The sequence below is a fragment of the Bos indicus x Bos taurus genome, chromosome 11 (genome assembly GCF_003369695.1).
Source record: "Bos indicus x Bos taurus breed Angus x Brahman F1 hybrid chromosome 11, Bos_hybrid_MaternalHap_v2.0, whole genome shotgun sequence".
Taxonomy (NCBI): domain Eukaryota; kingdom Metazoa; phylum Chordata; class Mammalia; order Artiodactyla; family Bovidae; genus Bos; species Bos indicus x Bos taurus.
Window position 1 is genome coordinate 33,507,902 of NC_040086.1, and position 6,561 is coordinate 33,514,462.

General features: G+C 35.7%; 1 non-coding gene across 1 annotated transcript; it reads right to left on the bottom strand.

The window, feature by feature from the left end:
* Window positions 1-5,958: 5,958 nt before the first annotated feature.
* On the bottom strand, window positions 5,959-6,030 carry TRNAH-GUG. The gene has a single exon. It is a non-coding gene; the product is annotated as a tRNA-His (tRNA).
* Between the last annotated feature and the right edge of the window lie 531 nt (window positions 6,031-6,561).

Below are 6,561 nucleotides of genomic sequence, written 5' to 3' on the forward strand. Positions count from 1 at the left end.
TACTTCCCATGAAGTGATGGGACTGGATGCCATGATCTTCGTTTTCTGAATGTTGAGCTTTAAGCCAACTTTTTCACTCTCCACTTTCACTTTCATCAAGAGGCTCTTTAGTTCCTCTTCACTTTCTGCCATAAGGGTGGTGTCATCTGCATATCTAAGGTTACTGATATTTCTCCCAGCAATTTTGATTCTAGCTTGTGCTTCTTCCAGCCCAGCGTTTCTCATGATGTACTCTAAATAGAAGTTAAATAAGCAGGGTGACAATATACAGCCTTGACGTACTCCTTTTCCTATTTGGAACCACTCTGTTGTTCCATGTCCAGTTTCAACTGTTGCTTCCTGACCTGCATACAGATTTCTCAAGAGTCAGGTCAGGTGGTCTGGTATTCCCATCTCTTTCAGAATTTTCCACAGTTTATTGTGATCCACACAGTCAAAGGCTTTGGCATAGTCAATAAAACAGAAATAGCTGTTTTTCTGGAACTCTCTTGCTTTCTTCATGATACAGCGGATGTTGGCAATTTGATCCCTGGTTCCTCCGCCTTTTCTAAAACCAGCTTGAACATCAGGAAGTTCACGGTTCACGTATTGCTGAAGCCTGGCTTGGAGAATTTTGAGCAATATTTTACTAGCATGTGAGATGAGTGCACAACTTAGTAGTTGACAGTAATCTAATACTGACAATAGCTGCTGTAGAATATACAACTGGACATTTCCAAGTGAAATTCTTATTTCTATGAATACTTACCTACAGGCCTATATGAAAATGGTAAAAACATTCCGTTTATTCTGTTTTCCAGAAAGTAAAAGGAATAATTTCAGTTTTTAGATTTTTATCAGAAATCTTTCAAAGTTTTCCATATAGTTGGTAAATAGCTCTATCTCATTTATCACTTAATGCAATGATCATGATAATATATTTACTTATGTCATTATATCTCCATTATATTAATGAAGCTATAGAAGGAAAGCTCTAAACATACTTGGGCAAGTAATTGGCAGTGAATAGTCCAAAGTAAAATCAAACTGCCAAGTGAACAGATATGTGGGAGATGAAGGAAAGTTAATAGACATACTTTTGTGGGAAATGAAACAAACTCAGTATGGTTTTTGCTAGTATGTCTATACTATATGTTCCTTTATATGTCTATACATATATTTCCTTTATAATGTCTGGGAAGGGAGGTTATTAATTAATAAATTTTACTCCCTTCATATGTACAAATAACTGTTGTAAAACATTATAAAGGAATAAAATGTATAAAAAGATAAACGCTGATATTCATGCAACTAATATTTTATCTAACAGCTATAAAGAATGAGTGCTTACTGGAAGGTTCAGACATTGTATATAGTATGCACTTTATCTTTCAATATATATGTTTGTATGGTTCCGTGTCTGTGTGTTTATGTAGGCTCTAATGATAGCTTGGACTTTAGTACACGTAAATGTATAAAACTACCCTAATCCCTCTCTCCCTTCTGTTTTCCCTCCATTTTACATTTAGTCCTTTAAAGTCTTACCAAATTTACTCGCTCTTTAAACAACCTTCTTTGCGAACTTCCCTGATGGTACAGTGTACAGAAATCCCCTGCCAATGCAGGGGACACAGGTTCCATCACTGGGCCGGGAAGATTCCACACACCTTGGGGGAACTAAGTTCGTGCATCATAACTACTAAGCTGGCACTTCAGAGCCTGTGAGCCGCAACTACTGAGCCTGCATGCTGCAACTACTGAAGCTCATGTGCCTAGAGCCCATGCTCTGCAACCAGAGAAGCCACCACAATGAGAAGCCCATGTATCACAACTAGAGAGTCACCCCCACTCTCCTAGATCCCACATGTTGCAACTAAGAGTTCACATGCCAAAATTAAAGACCCTGTGTGCTGCATCTAAGACACAGTGCAACCAAATAAATAAATATTTTTGAAAAAGCTTCTTTGAGCACTAGAGTCCATTTAAAGTGCAGTAATCCAAAGATAAAAATAAGCTTAAATTTATTGTTAAAAATAATATTTGAATCATGGCTCTGATCACTTATCTGGGTGACATCAAAATAATTACTTAAGCTCTACAAGCTTCAGTTGCTTTATCAATAAAGTACATGCTTATATGATTTTTATGATGATTGCAGGGAAATGTATAGAAAGTCTGTGGATCAATGTCTGAAACACACAAGGAATTAGATAAGTGGCAGTTTGCATTGTTGACAGTAGCCTTGAAAAGATCATTTCAGAGCCAAACTATTCTCAGCTTTTATGTTTGCTGATTTTTTTTTCTCTTTTGATTTGTAACTTTTTATACATCTTTTCATTATTCCTAAGGATAAACAGATTAATAGGCACAGAGAGCTCAGTTTGGGTAAGTAAAGTCAAATGACTTTGAAGACTAAAATGATCACAGAAATTATTTATTCTGTTTTTCTCATTTTTAGATGGTGTGGATGAGTTAGAGTCAGATGACTTGGTAAATATTACCAATTTATTTCTGATAGACCAGAAATCAGATTCTAGGTTATCTGTCCTTTGACCATTATTATTTCCACTATTATACATATATCACTTTATAACAGATATAAACAGATGCAAAGATGGATAATAATATATATCTCTATATTTTTATGGTTATAATTTAAGTTGCAAAATATTTTCTCTACAAATATATTTGCCTCAAAAAAATTAAAGCATATCTTAAGTATATTTTCTATTTATTCTAGGAATGCAAGACTATCTGTCTACCTCACATTTAGACCTTTTCTGATTGTATCCAGGACAGGGGAACCAGGTAGTTACACAAGTAAGACGAATCTCTTCCATCATTACTTATCTACTGCCTTTTCACTCTCAATAGTGATGGAAAGTTGATCTGATCATGGGGAATTAAGAAATTTGCCATCTACTCAGTTCCACACCACACCCTCCCCCACCCCGCAAGAAAACGTAGAATCCTTTCTTTTTTCTTTCCTTTAGTTTTAGCTATCCTTAGTTTTCACTCACGATCTGGTTTTAAGTTTAAACACCCAATTCTGCATATGTCAAGGAGTCAAGAAACAAACTGCTTCAAAATACTCTCTCAGAAGTTATGAGTAACACTGAAAATTTACTCATCTAAACATATATATATTTCAACAACAACATTGTCTTATTGTGGTGGTCTGAAACTAATCTCATAATATCTCTAAGGTATGCTTGTAAGGATATTATATAATTTATTTTGATTATGAAAATCAGTCATTGAGTATAGTTTCACAAATATACATCCATGCAGCAATTATTATTAACACAAGAAATAAACACAAAAGGTAAATGGATTAAAAGCAATAGAAAACAACATTGTAAAAATCTATCAGGCCAATAGAACACATGGTCTTTCCTTGACCACTCCTTCCATGTGTCATCATTTTTCCTTTAACTTCAAAGGAAAAATCTAATGACTGGTTTAAAAAAAAAAAATCATCAGAATTGGTAATAGTGGCATGACCTACAGTTGAAGAGCCCTGGATTCAAAACACATCTCCATACAAATGTGTAGAAATGTAAAACAAGCCATCTTAATGTACTGAATCTCAGTTATCTGTAAAAAAGATTTAATAATATCTACTTTAGAGGAAGCTATCAAGATGGCAGCATAGGACACTTGGCTAGCCTCTTCACCATGAGCACATCAAAACTACAACTAAATACAGAACGACTCTTGCTGAAATTGAATTGGGGACTAGCAGAACAGCTCTTCTATGTTGAAGACTATAAAGAAAGACTCACACACATTCAGCGAGGAAAGGAGCTTGCTCAAACTCATGTCCATCGAGTCAGTGGTAACATCAATCATCTCACCCTCTGCTGTCCCCTTTTCCTCCTGCCTTCAATCTTTCCCAGGATTGGGATCTTTCCCAGTGAGTTGGCTCTTCGCATCAGGTGGCCAAAAGTATTGGAGCTTCAGCCTCAGCATCAGTCCTTCCAAGGAATATTCAGGATTGATTTCCCTTAGGATTGACTAGTTTGATCTCCTTGCAGTCCAAGGGACTCTTAAGAGTCATCAACACCACAGTTTGAAAGCATCAATTCTTCAGTGCTTAGCCTTTTTTTATGATCCAACTCTCACATTCCTACATGACTATTGGAAAAATCATAGCTTTGACTATATGGACAGTGAGTAAATTCATAGTTTTATGCCAGTTATAGGTCACTATTACCTGGTATTCAATGCACAGAAAGACAATCTCAAGAAAATAGTTTAATCATTACTTTTGGCCCTCACATCTCTATTATCTTCATAGTCTAAGAGAGAAAAAATAACTTATTTTATACATCTTTCTTTCCTCTCTGAACCCCATTCTTACTCCTGGATCATGGGAATAATAAGATTAAGCCCTTACCAAAAATAAATAATGCTTCTGTTTTCTTCCTTGTATAAGTCTCCAAGGAAAGAAATCTCTAAATATCTAGGTACCTGTTTGGAATTTGTATGTATTTTAGATGTGAGGGAAGAGAAAAATGACACATTAATTAATGAACCAATAAATTATTGTGTCCCAGCTGTTTCTGCCATATCAGATCATTTAAAAAAATTTTTTTCTTGCTATCTTGATAACTAAATATCCAACACATTGCTGCTTATTTGTATGTGATTAGAAACATCAGATTCAGCAGGGGTTTACTCTATGTAAAATGGCTTTCCTGCTGCTCTGGGTTCTTGTGAAAGAAAGCCAGTGAGTAAATCAATTCATTCTAAGGATCTATGAATTTAAAGTGTTCACCCTTTGCAGGACACAGGCTCACACAGTAAAAGAAAGGAACTCAACTCTAAGGAGTAGAACTCTGTAAATGGTTAGAAAGATATTGTTTGGAGAGAGGGTCAGGACCATTAAAAGGTGGAACATAATCTTTTTTTTTTTTTTTTTAAAGATCACTAATCTCAACATATAGACCTATTTGTATTAAGCAAATCTAAGGATCAGGGACTATGTTACATTTTTATAATGGGAATTGTTTAATTCAGGAAATTTAGGAGAGGTGAAAATGCATTGCTGAGCCGTAAGAACAGAAGGTAGAAGTTTATGGATACGGATTCAACCCATCTGGAGTGTATTCCCATAACCATTGCTGAATAAGTAATACAGATTCTCATTTGGGCAATTTTTGCTTGCAGGTGGCAAAATGAGTCTTCCCCTTTGCCCTAGGGATTTAGAATGTAGAATCTTGGCAAAGCATGAAACTCCTTCAGTTCATGCAGAAAAAAGATCTGGGAGTTAATGTTCATTTATTAATTTCTTTAGGGATGAAGTAGGTTAAATTATCAGCAGGAAAGGTAACTGTCTCAGGAAAAGCTAAGGATGACAATTTCTACATTTCCCCACTTAATATGCATCGAGAAGTGAACACTGACCTTCACTGAGTACACCTTTCATTTATTGAGTAATGAAGCAATTTGCTGTCAAATTGTTTTATCAGACCCTATTAGTCACCTGGGATACAATGGATAAGGAAATTAATTTTATTATTTTTGTGGGACTAGAGATCTAGGACTGAGTCTAATTTAGGGAGGCAGGGTAGAACATGTGTGTTCTCTAGATTCTTAAGAAAGAGTGTTTTAATTCTTCTGAAATAATGGGTTGCAAAATGTCTTGTGAGTTGATTTACTTTATATAAGCCCTTAGACTTGATAACAGGAAAACAAGTGCCTCTGTGACTGGAATGTCAGAGAAAAGATACTCTCACAGAAAAAGAATAACTCCCACCTGTCCAACAGTACTTCAGCTTCACCTTTCCATTTTCCTTCAATAGGTTTCAGTTCTACCTAATTCATGGGGAGCACCTTAGGATCAGATAAATTTACTTGAGTGTAGTCACTCAGTCGTGTCTGACTCTTTGACTGTAGTCCGCCAGGCTCCTCTGTCCATGGGATTCTCCAGGCAAGAATACTGGAGTGGGTTGCCATTTCCTTCTCCAGGGGATCTTCCCAACCCAGGGATTGAACCTGGGTCTTCTGCATCACAGGCAGATGCTTTACCCTCTGAGCCACCAGGGAAGTGGAGCAGACCCCAGATAGGGGAGATATTGGTTCTGGAAGAATTCTTTTGAAGCCTGTATCCGTTTAGACTTGTGAGTTGATCCTTCACTCAATTGAGGATGAAACTCATGATCTTTTCTCAATCTTAACAACAATGATTCTATTACCATAAATGGTATTTAATGTTTCCTACTATCAGCAATTACATTAGCTATACATCTGGATCTTATATGAGAATTCAACCAGTATTTTCTAACTCCATCAAAGATCTGAGACTAATTAAAATAGAGTAATGATCTGATTTCATCTTCTGGATGTCTTTCTTTACAAATTGTGCTATCAGAGTATTACAGACATGAACCTTGTTAGCTTTGAATTCTTCTGAAATGTATTTGTTAGCCTATAATGTAATATCAATGTTATGGTATCAGTCTTTTAAACGGATAATGTAAGAAACATTTTTATCATAAATATTTGTTCTATAATCTTACTATTACCATCTTACTAAATCTTACTAAAAATACCATCCATTTTTACAACTGTCATTGA